This window comes from Mycteria americana, unplaced genomic scaffold (genome assembly GCF_035582795.1).
Source record: "Mycteria americana isolate JAX WOST 10 ecotype Jacksonville Zoo and Gardens unplaced genomic scaffold, USCA_MyAme_1.0 Scaffold_49, whole genome shotgun sequence".
In the NCBI taxonomy this organism is placed as follows: Eukaryota; Metazoa; Chordata; class Aves; order Ciconiiformes; family Ciconiidae; genus Mycteria; species Mycteria americana.
In genome coordinates, this window is record NW_027445635.1 from 702,033 (window position 1) to 726,974 (window position 24,942).

Below are 24,942 nucleotides of genomic sequence, written 5' to 3' on the forward strand. Positions count from 1 at the left end.
GCTCTGCTAAAGCATTGCTTCCTAATGGGGCAACACTCTGTATCTCTCTCTGGCAGAGCCCGGCTGCCAAATTGGAAACGTCCAGAGATTGCGCCCACAGGAAAGCTGCCAGCACTGAATGCTCTAGCTGGTTTTCACTGTCCCTTGGAACTGCATTCGCTGCCACACAGACATTCGCGCTCTGCTAAAGCTTTGCTTCGTAATGGGGCAACATTCTGTATGTCTCTCTGGCAGAGCCCGGCTGCCAAATTGGAAACGTCCAGAGATTGCGCCCACAGGAAAGCCGCCAGCACTGAAAGCTCTAGCTGGTTTTCACTGTCCCTTGGAACTGCATTCGCTGCCACACAGATATTCGCGCTCTGCTAAAGCATTGCTTCCTAATGGGGCAACACTCTGTATCTCTCTCTGGCAGAGCCCGGCTGCCAAATTGGAAACGTCCAGAGATTGCGCCCACAGGAAAGCTGCCAGCACTGAAAGATCTAGCTGGTTTTCACTGTCCCTTGGAACTGCATTCGCTGCCACACAGACATTCGCGCTCTGCTAAAGCATTGCTTCCTAATGGGGCAACACTCTGTATCTCTCTCTGGCAGAGCCCGGCTGCCAAATTGGAAACGTCCAGACATTGCGCCCACAGGAAAGCTGCCAGCACTGAAAGCTCTAGCTGGTTTTCACTGTCCCTTGGAACTGCATTCGCTGCCACACAGACATTCGCGCTCTGCTAAAGCATTGCTTCCTAATGGGGCAACACTCTGTATCTCTCTCTGGCAGAGCCCGGCTGCCAAATTGGAAACGTCCAGACATTGCGCCCACAGGAAAGCTGCCAGCACTGAAAGCTCTAGCTGGTTTTCACTGTCCCTTGGAACTGCATTCGCTGCCACACAGACATTCGCGCTCTGCTAAAGCATTGCTTCCTAATGGGGCAACACTCTGTATCTCTCTCTGGCAGAGCCCGGCTGCCAAATTGGAAACGTCCAGACATTGCGCCCACAGGAAAGCTGCCAGCACTGAAAGCTCCAGCTGGTTTTCACTGTCCCTTGGAACTGCATTCGCTGCCACACAGACATTCGCGCTCTGCTAAAGCATTGCTTCGTAATGGGGCAACATTCTGTATCTCTCTCTGGCAGAGCCCGGCTGCCAAATTGGAAATGTCCAGAGATTGCGCCCACAGGAAAGCTGCCAGCACTGAAAGCTCTAGCTGGTTTTCACTGTCCCTTGGAACTGCATTCGCTGCCACACAGACATTCGCGCTCTGCTAAAGCTTTGCTTCGTAATGGGGCAACATTCTGTATGTCTCTCTGGCAGAGCCCGGCTGCCAAATTGGAAACGTCCAGAGATTGCGCCCACAGGAAAGCTGCCAGCACTGAAAGCTCTAGCTGGTTTTCGCTGTCCCTTGGAACTGCATTCGCTGCCACACAGACATTCGCGCTCTGCTAAAGCATTGCTTCCTAATGGGGCAACACTCTGTATCTCTCTCTGGCAGAGCCCGGCTGCCAAATTGGAAATGTCCAGAGATTGCGCCCACAGGAAAGCTGCCAGCACTGAAAGCTCTAGCTGGTTTTCACTGTCCCTTGGAACTGCATTCGCTGCCACACAGACATTCGCGCTCTGCTAAAGCATTGCTTCCTAATGGGGCAACACTCTGTATCTCTCTCTGGCAGAGCCCGGCTGCCAAATTGGAAACGTCCAGAGATTGCGCCCACAGGAAAGCTGCCAGCACTGAAAGCTCTAGCTGGTTTTCACTGTCCCTTGGAACTGCATTCGCTGCCACACAGACATTCGCGCTCTGCTAAAGTATTGCTTCCTAATGGGGCAACACTCTGTATCTCTCTCTGGCAGAGCCCGGCTGCCAAATTGGAAACGTCCAGAGATTGCGCCCACAGGAAAGCTGCCAGCACTGAAAGCTCTAGCTGGTTTTCACTGTCCCTTGGAACTGCATTCGCTGCCACACAGACATTCGCGCTCTGCTAAAGCATTGCTTCGTAATGGGGCAACACTCTGTATCTCTCTCTGGCAGAGCCCGGCTGCCAAATTGGAAACGTCCAGAGATTGCGCCCACAGGAAAGCTGCCAGCACTGAAAGCTCTAGCTGGTTTTCACTGTCCCTTGGAACTGCATTCGCTGCCACACAGACATTCGCGCTCTGCTAAAGCATTGCTTCCTAATGGGGCAACACTCTGTATCTCTCTCTGGCAGAGCCCGGCTGCCAAATTGGAAACGTCCAGAGATTGCGCCCACAGGAAAGCTGCCAGCACTGAAAGCTCTAGCTGGTTTTCACTGTCCCTTGGAGCTGCATTCGCTGCCACACAGACATTCGCGCTCTGCTAAAGCATTGCTTCCTAATGGGGCAACACTCTGTATCTCTCTCTGGCAGAGCCCGGCTGCCAAATTGGAAACGTCCAGACATTGCGCCCACAGGAAAGCTGCCAGCACTGAAAGCTCTAGCTGGTTTTCACTGTCCCTTGGAACTGCATTCGCTGCCACACAGACATTCGCGCTCTGCTAAAGCATTGCTTCGTAATGGGGCAACATTCTGTATCTCTCTCTGGCAGAGCCCGGCTGCCAAATTGGAAACGTCCAGAGATTGCGCCCACAGGAAAGCTGCCAGCACTGAAAGCTCTAGCTGGTTTTCACTGTCCCTTGGAACTGCATTCGCTGCCACACAGACATTCGCGCTCTGCTAAAGCATTGCTTCCTAATGGGGCAACACTCTGTATCTCTCTCTGGCAGAGCCCGGCTGCCAAATTGGAAATGTCCAGAGATTGCGCCCACAGGAAAGCTGCCAGCACTGAAAGCTCTAGCTGGTTTTCACTGTCCCTTGGAACTGCATTCGCTGCCACACAGACATTCGCGCTCTGCTAAAGCATTGCTTCCTAATGGGGCAACACTCTGTATCTCTCTCTGGCAGAGCCCGGCTGCCAAATTGGAAACGTCCAGAGATTGCGCCCACAGGAAAGCTGCCAGCACTGAAAGCTCTAGCTGGTTTTCACTGTCCCTTGGAACTGCATTCGCTGCCACACAGACATTCGCGCTCTGCTAAAGCATTGCTTCGTAATGGGGCAACACTCTGTATCTCTCTCTGGCAGAGCCCGGCTGCCAAATTGGAAACGTCCAGAGATTGCGCCCACAGGAAAGCTGCCAGCACTGAAAGCTCTAGCTGGTTTTCACTGTCCCTTGGAACTGCATTCGCTGCCACACAGACATTCGCGCTCTGCTAAAGTATTGCTTCCTAATGGGGCAACACTCTGTATCTCTCTCTGGCAGAGCCCGGCTGCCAAATTGGAAACGTCCAGAGATTGCGCCCACAGGAAAGCTGCCAGCACTGAAAGCTCTAGCTGGTTTTCACTGTCCCTTGGAACTGCATTCGCTGCCACACAGACATTCGCGCTCTGCTAAAGCATTGCTTCGTAATGGGGCAACACTCTGTATCTCTCTCTGGCAGAGCCCGGCTGCCAAATTGGAAACGTCCAGAGATTGCGCCCACAGGAAAGCTGCCAGCACTGAAAGCTCTAGCTGGTTTTCACTGTCCCTTGGAACTGCATTCGCTGCCACACAGACATTCGCGCTCTGCTAAAGCATTGCTTCCTAATGGGGCAACACTCTGTATCTCTCTCTGGCAGAGCCCGGCTGCCAAATTGGAAACGTCCAGAGATTGCGCCCACAGGAAAGCTGCCAGCACTGAAAGCTCTAGCTGGTTTTCACTGTCCCTTGGAGCTGCATTCGCTGCCACACAGACATTCGCGCTCTGCTAAAGCATTGCTTCCTAATGGGGCAACACTCTGTATCTCTCTCTGGCAGAGCCCGGCTGCCAAATTGGAAACGTCCAGAGATTGCGCCCACAGGAAAGCTGCCAGCACTGAAAGCTCTAGCTGGTTTTCACTGTCCCTTGGAACTGCATTCGCTGCCACACAGACATTCGCGCTCTGCTAAAGCTTTGCTTCGTAATGGGGCAACATTCTGTATGTCTCTCTGGCAGAGCCCGGCTGCCAAATTGGAAACGTCCAGACATTGCGCCCACAGGAAAGCTGCCAGCACTGAAAGCTCTAGCTGGTTTTCACTGTCCCTTGGAACTGCATTCGCTGCCACACAGACATTCGCGCTCTGCTAAAGCTTTGCTTCGTAATGGGGCAACATTCTGTATGTCTCTCTGGCAGAGCCCGGCTGCCAAATTGGAAACGTCCAGAGATTGCGCCCACAGGAAAGCCGCCAGCACTGAAAGCTCTAGCTGGTTTTCACTGTCCCTTGGAACTGCATTCGCTGCCACACAGACATTCGCGCTCTGCTAAAGCATTGCTTCCTAATGGGGCAACACTCTGTATCTCTCTCTGGCAGAGCCCGGCTGCCAAATTGGAAACGTCCAGAGATTGCGCCCACAGGAAAGCTGCCAGCACTGAAAGCTCTAGCTGGTTTTCACTGTCCCTTGGAACTGCATTCGCTGCCACACAGACATTCGCGCTCTGCTAAAGCATTGCTTCGTAATGGGGCAACACTCTGTATCTCTCTCTGGCAGAGCCCGGCTGCCAAATTGGAAACGTCCAGAGATTGCGCCCACAGGAAAGCTGCCAGCACTGAAAGCTCTAGCTGGTTTTCACTGTCCCTTGGAACTGCATTCGCTGCCACACAGACATTCGCGCTCTGCTAAAGCATTGCTTCCTAATGGGGCAACACTCTGTATCTCTCTCTGGCAGAGCCCGGCTGCCAAATTGGAAACGTCCAGAGATTGCGCCCACAGGAAAGCTGCCAGCACTGAAAGCTCTAGCTGGTTTTCACTGTCCCTTGGAACTGCATTCGCTGCCACACAGACATTCGCGCTCTGCTAAAGCATTGCTTCCTAATGGGGCAACACTCTGTATCTCTCTCTGGCAGAGCCCGGCTGCCAAATTGGAAATGTCCAGAGATTGCGCCCACAGGAAAGCTGCCAGCACTGAAAGCTCTAGCTGGTTTTCACTGTCCCTTGGAACTGCATTCGCTGCCACACAGACATTCGCGCTCTGCTAAAGCATTGCTTCGTAATGGGGCAACACTCTGTATCTCTCTCTGGCAGAGCCCGGCTGCCAAATTGGAAACGTCCAGAGATTGCGCCCACAGGAAAGCTGCCAGCACTGAATGCTCTAGCTGGTTTTCACTGTCCCTTGGAACTGCATTCGCTGCCACACAGACATTCGTGCTCTGCTAAAGCATTGCTTTGTAAAAGGGGCAACATTCTGTATCTCTCTCTGGCAGAGCCCGGCTGCCAAATTGGAAACGTCCAGAGATTGCGCCCACAGGAAAGCTGCCAGCACTGAAAGCTCTAGCTGGTTTTCACTGTCCCTTGGAACTGCATTCGCTGCCACACAGACATTCGCGCTCTGCTAAAGCATTGCTTCGTAATGGGGCAACACTCTGTATCTCTCTCTGGCAGAGCCCGGCTGCCAAATTGGAAACGTCCAGAGATTGCGCCCACAGGAAAGCTGCCAGCACTGAAAGCTCTAGCTGGTTTTCACTGTCCCTTGGAACTGCATTCGCTGCCACACAGACATTCGCGCTCTGCTAAAGCATTGCTTTGTAATGGGGCAACGCTCTGTATCTCTCTCTGGCAGAGCCCGGCTGCCAAATTGGAAACGTCCAGAGATTGCGCCCACAGGAAAGCTGCCAGCACTGAAAGCTCTAGCTGGTTTTCACTGTCCCTTGGAACTGCATTCGCTGCCACACAGACATTCGCGCTCTGCTAAAGCATTGCTTCGTAATGGGGCAACATTCTGTATCTCTCTCTGGCAGAGCCCGACTGCCAAATTGGAAACGTCCAGACATTGCGCCCACAGGAAAGCTGCCAGCACTGAAAGCTCTAGCTGGTTTTCACTGTCCCTTGGAACTGCATTCGCTGCCACACAGACATTCGCGCTCTGCTAAAGCATTGCTTCCTAATGGGGCAACACTCTGTATCTCTCTCTGGCAGAGCCCGGCTGCCAAATTGGAAACGTCCAGAGATTGCGCCCACAGGAAAGCTGCCAGCACTGAAAGCTCTAGCTGGTTTTCACTGTCCCTTGGAACTGCATTCGCTGCCACACAGACATTCGCGCTCTGCTAAAGCATTGCTTCCTAATGGGGCAACACTCTGTATCTCTCTCTGGCAGAGCCCGGCTGCCAAATTGGAAACGTCCAGAGATTGCGCCCACAGGAAAGCTGCCAGCACTGAAAGCTCTAGCTGGTTTTCACTGTCCCTTGGAACTGCATTCGCTGCCACACAGACATTCGCGCTCTGCTAAAGCATTGCTTTGTAAAAGGGGCAACATTCTGTATCTCTCTCTGGCAGAGCCCGGCTGCCAAATTGGAAACGTCCAGAGATTGCGCCCACAGGAAAGCTGCCAGCACTGAAAGCTCTAGCTGGTTTTCACTGTCCCTTGGAACTGCATTCGCTGCCACACAGACATTCGCGCTCTGCTAAAGCATTGCTTCGTAATGGGGCAACATTCTGTATCTCTCTCTGGCAGAGCCCGACTGCCAAATTGGAAACGTCCAGACATTGCGCCCACAGGAAAGCTGCCAGCACTGAAAGCTCTAGCTGGTTTTCACTGTCCCTTGGAACTGCATTCGCTGCCACACAGACATTCGCGCTCTGCTAAAGCATTGCTTCCTAATGGGGCAACACTCTGTATCTCTCTCTGGCAGAGCCCGGCTGCCAAATTGGAAACGTCCAGAGATTGCGCCCACAGGAAAGCTGCCAGCACTGAAAGCTCTAGCTGGTTTTCACTGTCCCTTGGAACTGCATTCGCTGCCACACAGACATTCGCGCTCTGCTAAAGCATTGCTTCCTAATGGGGCAACATTCTGTATCTCTCTCTGGCAGAGCCCGGCTGCCAAATTGGAAACGTCCAGAGATTGCGCCCACAGGAAAGCTGCCAGCACTGAAAGCTCTAGCTGGTTTTCACTGTCCCTTGGAACTGCATTCGCTGCCACACAGACATTCGCGCTCTGCTAAAGCTTTGCTTCGTAATGGGGCAACATTCTGTATGTCTCTCTGGCAGAGCCCGGCTGCCAAATTGGAAACGTCCAGAGATTGCGCCCACAGGAAAGCTGCCAGCACTGAAAGCTCTAGCTGGTTTTCACTGTCCCTTGGAACTGCATTCGCTGCCACACAGACATTCGCGCTCTGCTAAAGCATTGCTTCGTAATGGGGCAACATTCTGTATCTCTCTCTGGCAGAGCCCGGCTGCCAAATTGGAAACGTCCAGAGATTGCGCCCACAGGAAAGCTGCCAGCACTGAAAGCTCTAGCTGGTTTTCACTGTCCCTTGGAACTGCATTCGCTGCCACACAGACATTCGCGCTCTGCTAAAGCATTGCTTCGTAATGGGGCAATACTCTGTATCTCTCTCTGGCAGAGCCCGGCTGCCAAATTGGAAATGTCCAGAGATTGCGCCCACAGGAAAGCTGCCAGCACTGAAAGCTCTAGCTGGTTTTCACTGTCCCTTGGAACTGCATTCGCTGCCACACAGACATTCGCGCTCTGCTAAAGCATTGCTTCCTAATGGGGCAACACTCTGTATCTCTCTCTGGCAGAGCCCGGCTGCCAAATTGGAAACGTCCAGAGATTGCGCCCACAGGAAAGCTGCCAGCACTGAAAGCTCTAGCTGGTTTTCACTGTCCCTTGGAACTGCATTCGCTGCCACACAGACATTCGCGCTCTGCTAAAGCATTGCTTTGTAATGGGGCAACATTCTGTATCTCTCTCTGGCAGAGCCCGGCTGCCAAATTGGAAACGTCCAGAGATTGCGCCCACAGGAAAGCTGCCAGCACTGAAAGCTCTAGCTGGTTTTCACTGTCCCTTGGAACTGCATTCGCTGCCACACAGACATTCGCGCTCTGCTAAAGCATTGCTTCGTAATGGGGCAACATTCTGTATCTCTCTCTGGCAGAGCCCGACTGCCAAATTGGAAACGTCCAGACATTGCGCCCACAGGAAAGCTGCCAGCACTGAAAGCTCTAGCTGGTTTTCACTGTCCCTTGGAACTGCATTCGCTGCCACACAGACATTCGCGCTCTGCTAAAGCATTGCTTCGTAATGGGGCAACACTCTGTATCTCTCTCTGGCAGAGCCCGGCTGCCAAATTGGAAACGTCCAGAGATTGCGCCCACAGGAAAGCTGCCAGCACTGAAAGCTCTAGCTGGTTTTCACTGTCCCTTGGAACTGCATTCGCTGCCACACAGACATTCGCGCTCTGCTAAAGCATTGCTTCCTAATGGGGCAACACTCTGTATCTCTCTCTGGCAGAGCCCGGCTGCCAAATTGGAAACGTCCAGAGATTGCGCCCACAGGAAAGCTGCCAGCACTGAAAGCTCTAGCTGGTTTTCACTGTCCCTTGGAACTGCATTCGCTGCCACACAGACATTCGCGCTCTGCTAAAGCATTGCTTCCTAATGGGGCAACACTCTGTATCTCTCTCTGGCAGAGCCCGGCTGCCAAATTGGAAACGTCCAGAGATTGCGCCCACAGGAAAGCTGCCAGCACTGAAAGCTCTAGCTGGTTTTCACTGTCCCTTGGAACTGCATTCGCTGCCACACAGACATTCGCGCTCTGCTAAAGCATTGCTTCCTAATGGGGCAACATTCTGTATCTCTCTCTGGCAGAGCCCGGCTGCCAAATTGGAAACGTCCAGAGATTGCGCCCACAGGAAAGCTGCCAGCACTGAAAGCTCTAGCTGGTTTTCACTGTCCCTTGGAACTGCATTCGCTGCCACACAGACATTCGCGCTCTGCTAAAGCATTGCTTCCTAATGGGGCAACATTCTGTATGTCTCTCTGGCAGAGCCCGGCTGCCAAATTGGAAACGTCCAGAGATTGCGCCCACAGGAAAGCTGCCAGCACTGAAAGCTCTAGCTGGTTTTCACTGTCCCTTGGAACTGCATTCGCTGCCACACAGACATTCGCGCTCTGCTAAAGCATTGCTTCGTAATGGGGCAACATTCTGTATCTCTCTCTGGCAGAGCCCGGCTGCCAAATTGGAAACGTCCAGAGATTGCGCCCACAGGAAAGCTGCCAGCACTGAAAGCTCTAGCTGGTTTTCACTGTCCCTTGGAACTGCATTCGCTGCCACACAGACATTCGCGCTCTGCTAAAGCATTGCTTCCTAATGGGGCAACACTCTGTATCTCTCTCTGGCAGAGCCCGGCTGCCAAATTGGAAACGTCCAGAGATTGCGCCCACAGGAAAGCTGCCAGCACTGAAAGCTCTAGCTGGTTTTCACTGTCCCTTGGAACTGCATTCGCTGCCACACAGACATTCGCGCTCTGCTAAAGCATTGCTTCCTAATGGGGCAACACTCTGTATCTCTCTCTGGCAGAGCCCGGCTGCCAAATTGGAAACGTCCAGAGATTGCGCCCACAGGAAAGCTGCCAGCACTGAAAGCTCTAGCTGGTTTTCACTGTCCCTTGGAACTGCATTCGCTGCCACACAGACATTCGCGCTCTGCTAAAGCATTGCTTCCTAATGGGGCAACATTCTGTATCTCTCTCTGGCAGAGCCCGACTGCCAAATTGGAAACGTCCAGACATTGCGCCCACAGGAAAGCTGCCAGCACTGAAAGCTCTAGCTGGTTTTCACTGTCCCTTGGAACTGCATTCGCTGCCACACAGACATTCGCGCTCTGCTAAAGCATTGCTTCCTAATGGGGCAACACTCTGTATCTCTCTCTGGCAGAGCCCGGCTGCCAAATTGGAAACGTCCAGAGATTGCGCCCACAGGAAAGCTGCCAGCACTGAAAGCTCTAGCTGGTTTTCACTGTCCCTTGGAACTGCATTCGCTGCCACACAGACATTCGCGCTCTGCTAAAGCATTGCTTCGTAATGGGGCAACACTCTGTATCTCTCTCTGGCAGAGCCCGGCTGCCAAATTGGAAACGTCCAGAGATTGCGCCCACAGGAAAGCTGCCAGCACTGAAAGCTCTAGCTGGTTTTCACTGTCCCTTGGAACTGCATTCGCTGCCACACAGACATTCGCGCTCTGCTAAAGCATTGCTTCCTAATGGGGCAACACTCTGTATCTCTCTCTGGCAGAGCCCGGCTGCCAAATTGGAAACGTCCAGAGATTGCGCCCACAGGAAAGCTGCCAGCACTGAAAGCTCTAGCTGGTTTTCACTGTCCCTTGGAACTGCATTCGCTGCCACACAGACATTCGCGCTCTGCTAAAGCATTGCTTCCTAATGGGGCAACACTCTGTATCTCTCTCTGGCAGAGCCCGGCTGCCAAATTGGAAACGTCCAGACATTGCGCCCACAGGAAAGCTGCCAGCACTGAAAGCTCTAGCTGGTTTTCACTGTCCCTTGGAACTGCATTCGCTGCCACACAGACATTCGCGCTCTGCTAAAGCATTGCTTCGTAATGGGGCAACACTCTGTATCTCTCTCTGGCAGAGCCCGGCTGCCAAATTGGAAACGTCCAGAGATTGCGCCCACAGGAAAGCTGCCAGCACTGAAAGCTCTAGCTGGTTTTCACTGTCCCTTGGAACTGCATTCGCTGCCACACAGACATTCGCGCTCTGCTAAAGCATTGCTTCCTAATGGGGCAACACTCTGTATCTCTCTCTGGCAGAGCCCGGCTGCCAAATTGGAAACGTCCAGAGATTGCGCCCACAGGAAAGCTGCCAGCACTGAAAGCTCTAGCTGGTTTTCACTGTCCCTTGGAACTGCATTCGCTGCCACACAGACATTCGCGCTCTGCTAAAGCATTGCTTCCTAATGGGGCAACACTCTGTATCTCTCTCTGGCAGAGCCCGGCTGCCAAATTGGAAACGTCCAGACATTGCGCCCACAGGAAAGCTGCCAGCACTGAAAGCTCTAGCTGGTTTTCACTGTCCCTTGGAACTGCATTCGCTGCCACACAGACATTCGCGCTCTGCTAAAGCATTGCTTCCTAATGGGGCAACACTCTGTATCTCTCTCTGGCAGAGCCCGGCTGCCAAATTGGAAACGTCCAGAGATTGCGCCCACAGGAAAGCTGCCAGCACTGAAAGCTCTAGCTGGTTTTCACTGTCCCTTGGAACTGCATTCGCTGCCACACAGACATTCGCGCTCTGCTAAAGCATTGCTTCGTAATGGGGCAACATTCTGTATCTCTCTCTGGCAGAGCCCGGCTGCCAAATTGGAAACGTCCAGAGATTGCGCCCACAGGAAAGCTGCCAGCACTGAAAGCTCTAGCTGGTTTTCACTGTCCCTTGGAACTGCATTCGCTGCCACACAGACATTCGCGCTCTGCTAAAGCTTTGCTTCGTAATGGGGCAACATTCTGTATGTCTCTCTGGCAGAGCCCGGCTGCCAAATTGGAAACGTCCAGAGATTGCGCCCACAGGAAAGCTGCCAGCACTGAAAGCTCTAGCTGGTTTTCACTGTCCCTTGGAACTGCATTCGCTGCCACACAGACATTCGCGCTCTGCTAAAGCATTGCTTCGTAATGGGGCAACATTCTGTATCTCTCTCTGGCAGAGCCCGGCTGCCAAATTGGAAACGTCCAGAGATTGCGCCCACAGGAAAGCTGCCAGCACTGAAAGCTCTAGCTGGTTTTCACTGTCCCTTGGAACTGCATTCGCTGCCACACAGACATTCGCGCTCTGCTAAAGCATTGCTTCATAATGGGGCAATACTCTGTATCTCTCTCTGGCAGAGCCCGGCTGCCAAATTGGAAATGTCCAGAGATTGCGCCCACAGGAAAGCTGCCAGCACTGAAAGCTCTAGCTGGTTTTCACTGTCCCTTGGAACTGCATTCGCTGCCACACAGACATTCGCGCTCTGCTAAAGCATTGCTTCCTAATGGGGCAACACTCTGTATCTCTCTCTGGCAGAGCCCGGCTGCCAAATTGGAAACGTCCAGAGATTGCGCCCACAGGAAAGCTGCCAGCACTGAAAGCTCTAGCTGGTTTTCACTGTCCCTTGGAACTGCATTCGCTGCCACACAGACATTCGCGCTCTGCTAAAGCATTGCTTCCTAATGGGGCAACACTCTGTATCTCTCTCTGGCAGAGCCCGGCTGCCAAATTGGAAACGTCCAGAGATTGCGCCCACAGGAAAGCTGCCAGCACTGAAAGCTCTAGCTGGTTTTCACTGTCCCTTGGAACTGCATTCGCTGCCACACAGACATTCGCGCTCTGCTAAAGCATTGCTTCCTAATGGGGCAACACTCTGTATCTCTCTCTGGCAGAGCCCGGCTGCCAAATTGGAAACGTCCAGAGATTGCGCCCACAGGAAAGCTGCCAGCACTGAAAGCTCTAGCTGGTTTTCACTGTCCCTTGGAACTGCATTCGCTGCCACACAGACATTCGCGCTCTGCTAAAGCATTGCTTCGTAATGGGGCAACATTCTGTATCTCTCTCTGGCAGAGCCCGACTGCCAAATTGGAAACGTCCAGACATTGCGCCCACAGGAAAGCTGCCAGCACTGAAAGCTCTAGCTGGTTTTCACTGTCCCTTGGAACTGCATTCGCTGCCACACAGACATTCGCGCTCTGCTAAAGCATTGCTTCGTAATGGGGCAACACTCTGTATCTCTCTCTGGCAGAGCCCGGCTGCCAAATTGGAAACGTCCAGAGATTGCGCCCACAGGAAAGCTGCCAGCACTGAAAGCTCTAGCTGTTTTCACTGTCCCTTGGAACTGCATTCGCTGCCACACAGACATTCGCGCTCTGCTAAAGCATTGCTTCCTAATGGGGCAACACTCTGTATCTCTCTCTGGCAGAGCCCGGCTGCCAAATTGGAAACGTCCAGAGATTGCGCCCACAGGAAAGCTGCCAGCACTGAAAGCTCTAGCTGGTTTTCACTGTCCCTTGGAACTGCATTCGCTGCCACACAGACATTCGCGCTCTGCTAAAGCATTGCTTCCTAATGGGGCAACACTCTGTATCTCTCTCTGGCAGAGCCCGGCTGCCAAATTGGAAACGTCCAGAGATTGCGCCCACAGGAAAGCTGCCAGCACTGAAAGCTCTAGCTGGTTTTCACTGTCCCTTGGAACTGCATTCGCTGCCACACAGACATTCGCGCTCTGCTAAAGCATTGCTTCCTAATGGGGCAACACTCTGTATCTCTCTCTGGCAGAGCCCGGCTGCCAAATTGGAAACGTCCAGAGATTGCGCCCACAGGAAAGCTGCCAGCACTGAAAGCTCTAGCTGGTTTTCACTGTCCCTTGGAACTGCATTCGCTGCCACACAGACATTCGCGCTCTGCTAAAGCTTTGCTTCGTAATGGGGCAACATTCTGTATGTCTCTCTGGCAGAGCCCGGCTGCCAAATTGGAAACGTCCAGAGATTGCGCCCACAGGAAAGCTGCCAGCACTGAAAGCTCTAGCTGGTTTTCACTGTCCCTTGGAACTGCATTCGCTGCCACACAGACATTCGCGCTCTGCTAAAGCATTGCTTCGTAATGGGGCAACATTCTGTATCTCTCTCTGGCAGAGCCCGGCTGCCAAATTGGAAACGTCCAGAGATTGCGCCCACAGGAAAGCTGCCAGCACTGAAAGCTCTAGCTGGTTTTCACTGTCCCTTGGAACTGCATTCGCTGCCACACAGACATTCGCGCTCTGCTAAAGCATTGCTTCGTAATGGGGCAATACTCTGTATCTCTCTCTGGCAGAGCCCGGCTGCCAAATTGGAAATGTCCAGAGATTGCGCCCACAGGAAAGCTGCCAGCACTGAAAGCTCTAGCTGGTTTTCACTGTCCCTTGGAACTGCATTCGCTGCCACACAGACATTCGCGCTCTGCTAAAGCATTGCTTCCTAATGGGGCAACACTCTGTATCTCTCTCTGGCAGAGCCCGGCTGCCAAATTGGAAACGTCCAGAGATTGCGCCCACAGGAAAGCTGCCAGCACTGAAAGCTCTAGCTGGTTTTCACTGTCCCTTGGAACTGCATTCGCTGCCACACAGACATTCGCGCTCTGCTAAAGCATTGCTTCCTAATGGGGCAACACTCTGTATCTCTCTCTGGCAGAGCCCGGCTGCCATATTGGAAACGTCCAGAGATTGCGCCCACAGGAAAGCTGCCAGCACTGAAAGCTCTAGCTGGTTTTCACTGTCCCTTGGAACTGCATTCGCTGCCACACAGACATTCGCGCTCTGCTAAAGCATTGCTTCGTAATGGGGCAACACTCTGTATCTCTCTCTGGCAGAGCCCGGCTGCCAAATTGGAAATGTCCAGAGATTGCGCCCACAGGAAAGCTGCCAGCACTGAAAGCTCTAGCTGGTTTTCACTGTCCCTTGGAACTGCATTCGCTGCCACACAGACATTCGCGCTCTGCTAAAGCATTGCTTCGTAATGGGGCAACACTCTGTATCTCTCTCTGGCAGAGCCCGGCTGCCAAATTGGAAACGTCCAGAGATTGCGCCCACAGGAAAGCTGCCAGCACTGAAAGCTCTAGCTGGTTTTCACTGTCCCTTGGAACTGCATTCGCTGCCACACAGACATTCGCGCTCTGCTAAAGCATTGCTTTGTAATGGGGCAACATTCTGTATCTCTCTCTGGCAGAGCCCGGCTGCCAAATTGGAAACGTCCAGAGATTGCGCCCACAGGAAAGCTGCCAGCACTGAAAGCTCTAGCTGGTTTTCACTGTCCCTTGGAACTGCATTCGCTGCCACACAGACATTCGCGCTCTGCTAAAGCATTGCTTCGTAATGGGGCAACATTCTGTATCTCTCTCTGGCAGAGCCCGACTGCCAAATTGGAAACGTCCAGAGATTGCGCCCACAGGAAAGCTGCCAGCACTGAAAGCTCTAGCTGGTTTTCACTGTCCCTTGGAACTGCATTCGCTGCCACACAGACATTCGCGCTCTGCTAAAGCATTGCTTCGTAATGGGGCAACACTCTGTATCTCTCTCTGGCAGAGCCCGGCTGCCAAATTGGAAACGTCCAGAGATTGCGCCCACAGGAAAGCTGCCAGCACTGAAAGCTCTAGCTGGTTTTCACTGTCCCTTGGAACTGCATTCGCTGCCACACAGACATTCGCGCTCTGCTAAAGCATTGCTTCCTAATGGGGCAACACTCTGTATCTCTCTCTGGCAGAGCCCGGCTGCCAAATTGGAAACGTCCAGAGATTGCGCCCACAGGAAAGCTGCCAGCACTGAAAGCTCTAGCTGGTTTTCACTGTCCCTTGGAACTGCATTCGCTGCCACACAGACATTCGCGCTCTGCTAAAGCATTGCTTCGTAATGGGGCAACACTCTGTATCTCTCTCTGGCAGAGCCCGGCTGCCAAATTGGAAACGTCCAGAGATTGCGCCCACAGGAAAGCTGCCAGCACTGAAAGCTCTAGCTGGTTTTCACTGTCCCTTGGAACTGCATTCGCTGCCACACAGACATTCGCGCTCTGCTAAAGCATTGCTTCCTAATGGGGCAACACTCTGTATCTCTCTCTGGCAGAGCCCGGCTGCCAAATTGGAAACGTCCAGAGATTGCGCCCACAGGAAAGCTGCCAGCACTGAAAGCTCTAGCTGGTTTTCACTGTCCCTTGGAACTGCATTCGCTGCCACACAGACATTCGCGCTCTGCTAAAGCATTGCTTCCTAATGGGGCAACACTCTGTATCTCTCTCTGGCAGAGCCCGGCTGCCAAATTGGAAACGTCCAGAGATTGCGCCCACAGGAAAGCTGCCAGCACTGAAAGCTCTAGCTGGTTTTCACTGTCCCTTGGAACTGCATTCGCTGCCACACAGACATTCGCGCTCTGCTAAAGCTTTGCTTCGTAATGGGGCAACACTCTGTATCTCTCTCTGGCAGAGCCCGGCTGCCAAATTGGAAACGTCCAGAGATTGCGCCCACAGGAAAGCTGCCAGCACTGAAAGCTCTAGCTGGTTTTCACTGTCCCTTGGAACTGCATTCGCTGCCACACAGACATTCGCGCTCTGCTAAAGCATTGCTTCCTAATGGGGCAACACTCTGTATCTCTCTCTGGCAGAGCCCGGCTGCCAAATTGGAAACGTCCAGAGATTGCGCCCACAGGAAAGCTGCCAGCACTGAAAGCTCTAGCTGGTTTTCACTGTCCCTTGGAACTGCATTCGCTGCCACACAGACATTCGCGCTCTGCTAAAGCATTGCTTCGTAATGGGGCAACATTCTGTATCTCTCTCTGGCAGAGCCCGGCTGCCAAATTGGAAACGTCCAGAGATTGCGCCCACAGGAAAGCTGCCAGCACTGAAAGCTCTAGCTGGTTTTCACTGTCCCTTGGAACTGCATTCGCTGCCACACAGACATTCGCGCTCTGCTAAAGCATTGCTTCCTAATGGGGCAACACTCTGTATCTCTCTCTGGCAGAGCCCGGCTGCCAAATTGGAAACGTCCAGAGATTGCGCCCACAGGAAAGCTGCCAGCACTGAAAGCTCTAGCTGGTTTTCACTGTCCCTTGGAACTGCATTCGCTGCCACACAGACATTCGCGCTCTGCTAAAGCATTGCTTCGTAATGGGGCAACACTCTGTATCTCTCTCTGGCAGAGCCCGGCTGCCAAATTGGAAATGTCCAGAGATTGCGCCCACAGGAAAGCTGCCAGCACTGAAAGCTCTAGCTGGTTTTCACTGTCCCTTGGAACTGCATTCGCTGCCACACAGACATTCGCGCTCTGCTAAAGCATTGCTTCCTAATGGGGCAACACTCTGTATCTCTCTCTGGCAGAGCCCGGCTGCCAAATTGGAAACGTCCAGAGATTGCGCCCACAGGAAAGCTGCCAGCACTGAAAGCTCTAGCTGGTTTTCACTGTCCCTTGGAACTGCATTCGCTGCCACACAGACATTCGCGCTCTGCTAAAGCATTGCTTCCTAATGGGGCAACACTCTGTATCTCTCTCTGGCAGAGCCCGGCTGCCAAATTGGAAACGTCCAGAGATTGCGCCCACAGGAAAGCTGCCAGCACTGAAAGCTCTAGCTGGTTTTCACTGTCCCTTGGAACTGCATTCGCTGCCACACAGACATTCGCGCTCTGCTAAAGCTTTGCTTCCTAATGGGGCCACATTCTGTATGTCTCTCTGGCAGAGCCCGGCTGCCAAATTGGAAACGTCCAGAGATTGCGCCCACAGGAAAGCTGCCAGCACTGAAAGCTCTAGCTGGTTTTCACTGTCCCTTGGAACTGCATTCGCTGCCACACAGACATTCGCGCTCTGCTAAAGCATTGCTTCCTAATGGGGCAACATTCTGTATCTCTCTCTGGCAGAGCCCGACTGCCAAATTGGAAACGTCCAGACATTGCGCCCACAGGAAAGCTGCCAGCACTGAAAGCTCTAGCTGGTTTTCACTGTCCCTTGGAACTGCATTCGCTGCCACACAGACATTCGCGCTCTGCTAAAGCATTGCTTCCTAATGGGGCAACACTCTGTATCTCTCTCTGGCAGAGCCCGGCTGCCAAATTGGAAACGTCCAGAGATTGCGCCCACAGGAAAGCTGCCAGCACTGAAAGCTCTAGCTGGTTTTCACTGTCCCTTGGAACTGCATTCGCTGCCACACAGACATTCGCGCTCTGCTAAAGCATTGCTTCCTAATGGGGCAACACTCTGTATCTCTCTCTGGCAGAGCCCGGCTGCCAAATTGGAAATGTCCAGAGATTGCGCCCACAGGAAAGCTGCCAGCACTGAAAGCTCTAGCTGGTTTTCACTGTCCCTTGGAACTGCATTCGCTGCCACACAGACATTCGCGCTCTGCTAAAGCATTGCTTCCTAATGGGGCAACACTCTGTATCTCTCTCTGGCAGAGCCCGGCTGCCAAATTGGAAACGTCCAGAGATTGCGCCCACAGGAAAGCTGCCAGCACTGAAAGCTCTAGCTGGTTTTCACTGTCCCTTGGAACTGCATTCGCTGCCACACAGACATTCGCGCTCTGCTAAAGCATTGCTTCCTAATGGGGCAACACTCTGTATCTCTCTCTGGCAGAGCCCGGCTGCCAAATTGGAAACGTCCAGAGATTGCGCCCACAGGAAAGCTGCCAGCACTGAAAGCTCTAGCTGGTTTTCACTGTCCCTTGGAACTGCATTCGCTGCCACACAGACATTCGCGCTCTGCTAAAGCATTGCTTTGTAATGGGGCAACATTCTGTATCTCTCTCTGGCAGAGCCCGGCTGCCAAATTGGAAACGTCCAGAGATTGCGCCCACAGGAAAGCTGCCAGCACTGAAAGCTCTAGCTGGTTTTCACTGTCCCTTGGAACTGCATTCGCTGCCACACAGACATTCGCGCTCTGCTAAAGCATTGCTTCCTAATGGGGCAACACTCTGTATCTCTCTCTGGCAGAGCCCGGCTGCCAAATTGGAAACGTCCAGAGATTGCGCCCACAGGAAAGCTGCCAGCACTGAAAGCTCTAGCTGGTTTTCACTGTCCCTTGGAACTGCATTCGCTGCCACACAGACATTCGCGCTCTGCTAAAGCTTTGCTTCCTAATGGGGCAACATTCTGTATCTCTCTCTGGCAGAGCCCGGCTGCCAAATTGGAAACGTCCAGAGATTGCGCCCACAGGAAAGCTGCCAGCACTGAAAGCTCTAGCTGGTTTTCACTGTCCCTTGGAACTGCATTCGCTGCCACACAGACATTCGCGCTCTGCTAAAGCTTTGCTTCGTAATGGGGCAACATTCTGTATGTCTCTCTGGCAGAGCCCGGCTGCCAAATTGGAAACGTCCAGAGATTGCGCCCACAGGAAAGCTGCCAGCACTGAAAGCTCTAGCTGGTTTTCACTGTCCCTTGGAACTGCATTCGCTGCCACACAGACATTCGCGCTCTGCTAAAGCATTGCTTCGTAATGGGGCAACATTCTGTATGTCTCTCTGGCAGAGCCCGGCTGCCAAATTGGAAACGTCCAGAGATTGCGCCCACAGGAAAGCTGCCAGCACTGAAAGCTCTAGCTGGTTTTCACTGTCCCTTGGAACTGCATTCGCTGCCACACAGACATTCGCGCTCTGCTAAAGCATTGCTTCGTAATGGGGCAATACTCTGTATCTCTCTCTGGCAGAGCCCGGCTGCCAAATTGGAAACGTCCAGAGATTGCGCCCACAGGAAAGCTGCCAGCACTGAAAGCTCTAGCTGGTTTTCACTGTCCCTTGGAACTGCATTCGCTGCCACACAGACATTCGCGCTCTGCTAAAGCATTGCTTCCTAATGGGGCAACACTCTGTATCTCTCTCTGGCAGAGCCCGGCTGCCAAATTGGAAACGTCCAGAGATTGCGCCCACAGGAAAGCTGCCAGCACTGAAAGCTCTAGCTGGTTTTCACTGTCCCTTGGAACTGCATTCGCTGCCACACAGACATTCGCGCTCTGCTAAAGCATTGCTTCCTAATGGGGCAACACTCTGTATCTCTCTCTGGCAGAGCCCGGCTGCCAAATTGGAAACGTCCAGAGATTGCGCCCACAGGAAAGCTGCCAGCACTGAAAGCTCTAGCTGGTTTTCACTGTCCCTTGGAACTGCATTCGCTGCCACACAGACATTCGCGCTCTGCTAAAGCATTGCTTCCTAATGGGGCAACATTCTGTATCTCTCTCTGGCAGAGCCCGGCTGCCAAATTGGAAACGTCCAGAGATTGCGCCCACAGGAAAGCTGCCAGCACTGAAAGCTCTAGCTGGTTTTCACTGTCCCTTGGAACTGCATTCGCTGCCACACAGACATTCGCGCTCTGCTAAAGCATTGCTTCGTAATGGGGCAACACTCTGTATCTCTCTCTGGCAGAGCCCGGCTGCCAAATTGGAAACGTCCAGAGATTGCGCCCACAGGAAAGCTGCCAGCACTGAAAGCTCTAGCTGGTTTTCACTGTCCCTTGGAACTGCATTCGTTGCCACACAGACATTCGCGCTCTGCTAAAGCATTGCTTCCTAATGGGGCAACACTCTGTATCTCTCTCTGGCAGAGCCCGGCTGCCAAATTGGAAACGTCCAGAGATTGCGCCCACAGGAAAGCTGCCAGCACTGAAAGCTCTAGCTGGTTTTCACTGTCCCTTGGAACTGCATTCGCTGCCACACAGACATTCGCGCTCTGCTAAAGCATTGCTTCGTAATGGGGCAACATTCTGTATCTCTCTCTGGCAGAGCCCGACTGCCAAATTGGAAACGTCCAGAGATTGCGCCCACAGGAAAGCTGCCAGCACTGAAAGCTCTAGCTGGTTTTCACTGTCCCTTGGAACTGCATTCGCTGCCACACAGACATTCGCGCTCTGCTAAAGCATTGCTTCCTAATGGGGCAACACTCTGTATCTCTCTCTGGCAGAGCCCGGCTGCCAAATTGGAAACGTCCAGAGATTGCGCCCACAGGAAAGCTGCCAGCACTGAAAGCTCTAGCTGGTTTTCACTGTCCCTTGGAACTGCATTCGCTGCCACACAGACATTCGCGCTCTGCTAAAGCATTGCTTCCTAATGGGGCAACATTCTGTATCTCTCTCTGGCAGAGCCCGGCTGCCAAATTGGAAACGTCCAGAGATTGCGCCCACAGGAAAGCTGCCAGCACTGAAAGCTCTAGCTGGTTTTCACTGTCCCTTGGAACTGCATTCGCTGCCACACAGACATTCGCGCTCTGCTAAAGCTTTGCTTCGTAATGGGGCAACATTCTGTATGTCTCTCTGGCAGAGCCCGGCTGCCAAATTGGAAACGTCCAGAGATTGCGCCCACAGGAAAGCTGCCAGCACTGAAAGCTCTAGCTGGTTTTCACTGTCCCTTGGAACTGCATTCGCTGCCACACAGACATTCGCGCTCTGCTAAAGCATTGCTTCGTAATGGGGCAACATTCTGTATGTCTCTCTGGCAGAGCCCGGCTGCCAAATTGGAAACGTCCAGAGATTGCGCCCACAGGAAAGCTGCCAGCACTGAAAGCTCTAGCTGGTTTTCACTGTCCCTTGGAACTGCATTCGCTGCCACACAGACATTCGCGCTCTGCTAAAGCATTGCTTCGTAATGGGGCAACATTCTGTATCTCTCTCTGGCAGAGCCCGGCTGCCAAATTGGAAATGTCCAGAGATTGCGCCCACAGGAAAGCTGCCAGCACTGAAAGCTCTAGCTGGTTTTCACTGTCCCTTGGAACTGCATTCGCTGCCACACAGACATTCGCGCTCTGCTAAAGCATTGCTTCCTAATGGGGCAACACTCTGTATCTCTCTCTGGCAGAGCCCGGCTGCCAAATTGGAAACGTCCAGAGATTGCGCCCACAGGAAAGCTGCCAGCACTGAAAGCTCTAGCTGGTTTTCACTGTCCCTTGGAACTGCATTCGCTGCCACACAGACATTCGCGCTCTGCTAAAGCATTGCTTCGTAATGGGGCAACACTCTGTATCTCTCTCTGGCAGAGCCCGGCTGCCAAATTGGAAACGTCCAGAGATTGCGCCCACAGGAAAGCTGCCAGCACTGAAAGCTCTAGCTGGTTTTCACTGTCCCTTGGAACTGCATTCGCTGCCACACAGACATTCGCGCTCTGCTAAAGCATTGCTTCCTAATGGGGCAACATTCTGTATCTCTCTCTGGCAGAGCCCGGCTGCCAAATTGGAAACGTCCAGAGATTGCGCCCACAGGAAAGCTGCCAGCACTGAAAGCTCTAGCTGGTTTTCACTGTCCCTTGGAACTGCATTCGCTGCCACACAGACATTCGCGCTCTGCTAAAGCATTGCTTTGTAATGGGGCAACATTCTGTATCTCTCTCTGGCAGAGCCCGGCTGCCAAATTGGAAACGTCCAGAGATTGCGCCCACAGGAAAGCTGCCAGCACTGAAAGCTCTAGCTGGTTTTCACTGTCCCTTGGAACTGCATTCGCTGCCACACAGACATTCGCGCTCTGCTAAAGCATTGCTTCCTAATGGGGCAACACTCTGTATCTCTCTCTGGCAGAGCCCGGCTGCCAAATTGGAAACGTCCAGAGATTGCGCCCACAGGAAAGCTGCCAGCACTGAAAGCTCTAGCTGGTTTTCACTGTCCCTTGGAACTGCATTCGCTGCCACACAGACATTCGCGCTCTGCTAAAGCATTGCTTCCTAATGGGGCAACACTCTGTATCTCTCTCTGGCAGAGCCCGGCTGCCAAATTGGAAACGTCCAGAGATTGCGCCCACAGGAAAGCTGCCAGCACTGAAAGCTCTAGCTGGTTTTCACTGTCCCTTGGAACTGCATTCGCTGCCACACAGACATTCGCGCTCTGCTAAAGCATTGCTTTGTAATGGGGCAACATTCTGTATCTCTCTCTGGCAGAGCCCGGCTGCCAAATTGGAAACGTCCAGAGATTGCGCCCACAGGAAAGCTGCCAGCACTGAAAGCTCTAGCTGGTTTTCACTGTCCCTTGGAACTGCATTCGCTGCCACACAGACATTCGCGCTCTGCTAAAGCATTGCTTCCTAATGGGGCAACACTCTGTATCTCTCTCTGGCAGAGCCCGGCTGCCAAATTGGAAACGTCCAGAGATTGCGCCCACAGGAAAGCTGCCAGCACTGAAAGCTCTAGCTGGTTTTCACTGTCCCTTGGAACTGCATTCGCTGCCACACAGACATTCGCGCTCTGCTAAAGCTTTGCTTCGTAATGGGGCAACACTCTGTATCTCTCTCTGGCAGAGCCCGGCTGCCAAATTGGAAACGTCCAGAGATTGCGCCCACAGGAAAGCTGCCAGCACTGAAAGCTCTAGCTGGTTTTCACTGTCCCTTGGAACTGCATTCGCTGCCACACAGACATTCGCGCTCTGCTAAAGCATTGCTTCGTAATGGGGCAACATTCTGTATCTCTCTCTGGCAGAGCCCGACTGCCAAATTGGAAACGTCCAGACATTGCGCCCACAGGAAAGCTGCCAGCACTGAAAGCTCTAGCTGGTTTTCACTGTCCCTTGGAACTGCATTCGCTGCCACACAGACATTCGCGCTCTGCTAAAGCATTGCTTCCTAATGGGGCAACACTCTGTATCTCTCTCTGGCAGAGCCCGGCTGCCAAATTGGAAACGTCCAGAGATTGCGCCCACAGGAAAGCTGCCAGCACTGAAAGCTCTAGCTGGTTTTCACTGTCCCTTGGAACTGCATTCGCTGCCACACAGACATTCGCGCTCTGCTAAAGCATTGCTTCGTAATGGGGCAACACTCTGTATCTCTCTCTGGCAGAGCCCGGCTGCCAAATTGGAAATGTCCAGAGATTGCGCCCACAGGAAAGCTGCCAGCACTGAAAGCTCTAGCTGGTTTTCACTGTCCCTTGGAACTGCATTCGCTGCCACACAGACATTCGCGCTCTGCTAAAGCATTGCTTCCTAATGGGGCAACACTCTGTATCTCTCTCTGGCAGAGCCCGGCTGCCAAATTGGAAACGTCCAGAGATTGCGCCCACAGGAAAGCTGCCAGCACTGAAAGCTCTAGCTGGTTTTCACTGTCCCTTGGAACTGCATTCGCTGCCACACAGACATTCGCGCTCTACTAAAGCTTTGCTTCGTAATGGGGCAACATTCTGTATGTCTCTCTGGCAGAGCCCGGCTGCCAAATTGGAAACGTCCAGAGATTGCGCCCACAGGAAAGCTGCCAGCACTGAAAGCTCTAGCTGGTTTTCACTGTCCCTTGGAACTGCATTCGCTGCCACACAGACATTCGCGCTCTGCTAAAGCATTGCTTCGTAATGGGGCAACATTCTGTATGTCTCTCTGGCAGAGCCCGGCTGCCAAATTGGAAACGTCCAGAGATTGCGCCCACAGGAAAGCTGCCAGCACTGAAAGCTCTAGCTGGTTTTCACTGTCCCTTGGAACTGCATTCGCTGCCACACAGACATTCGCGCTCTGCTAAAGCTTTGCTTCGTAATGGTGCAACATTCTGTATGTCTCTCTGGCAGAGCCCGGCTGCCAAATTGGAAACGTCCAGAGATTGCGCCCACAGGAAAGCTGCCAGCACTGAAAGCTCTAGCTGGTTTTCACTGTCCCTTGGAACTGCATTCGCTGCCACACAGACATTCGCGCTCTGCTAAAGCATTGCTTCGTAATGGGGCAACATTCTGTATCTCTCTCTGGCAGAGCCCGGCTGCCAAATTGGAAACGTCCAGAGATTGCGCCCACAGGAAAGCTGCCAGCACTGAAAGCTCTAGCTGGTTTTCACTGTCCCTTGGAACTGCATTCGCTGCCACACAGACATTCGCGCTCTGCTAAAGCATTGCTTCGTAATGGGGCAACACTCTGTATCTCTCTCTGGCAGAGCCCGGCTGCCAAATTGGAAACGTCCAGAGATTGCGCCCACAGGAAAGCTGCCAGCACTGAAAGCTCTAGCTGGTTTTCACTGTCCCTTGGAACTGCATTCGCTGCCACACAGACATTCGCGCTCTGCTAAAGCATTGCTTCGTAATGGGGCAACACTCTGTATCTCTCTCTGGCAGAGCCCGGCTGCCAAATTGGAAACGTCCAGAGATTGCGCCCACAGGAAAGCTGCCAGCACTGAAAGCTCTAGCTGGTTTTCACTGTCCCTTGGAACTGCATTCGCTGCCACACAGACATTCGCGCTCTGCTAAAGCATTGCTTCCTAATGGGGCAACACTCTGTATCTCTCTCTGGCAGAGCCCGGCTGCCAAATTGGAAACGTCCAGAGATTGCGCCCACAGGAAAGCTGCCAGCACTGAAAGCTCTAGCTGGTTTTCACTGTCCCTTGGAACTGCATTCGCTGCCACACAGACATTCGCGCTCTGCTAAAGCATTGCTTCCTAATGGGGCAACGCTCTGTATCTCTCTCTGGCAGAGCCCGGCTGCCAAATTGGAAACGTCCAGAGATTGCGCCCACAGGAAAGCTGCCAGCACTGAAAGCTCTAGCTGGTTTTCACTGTCCCTTGGAACTGCATTCGCTGCCACACAGACATTCGCGCTCTGCTAAAGCTTTGCTTCGTAATGGGGCAACATTCTGTATCTCTCTCTGGCAGAGCCCGGCTGCCAAATTGGAAACGTCCAGAGATTGCGCCCACAGGAAAGCTGCCAGCACTGAAAGCTCTAGCTGGTTTTCACTGTCCCTTGGAACTGCATTCGCTGCCACACAGACATTCGCGCTCTGCTAAAGCTTTGCTTC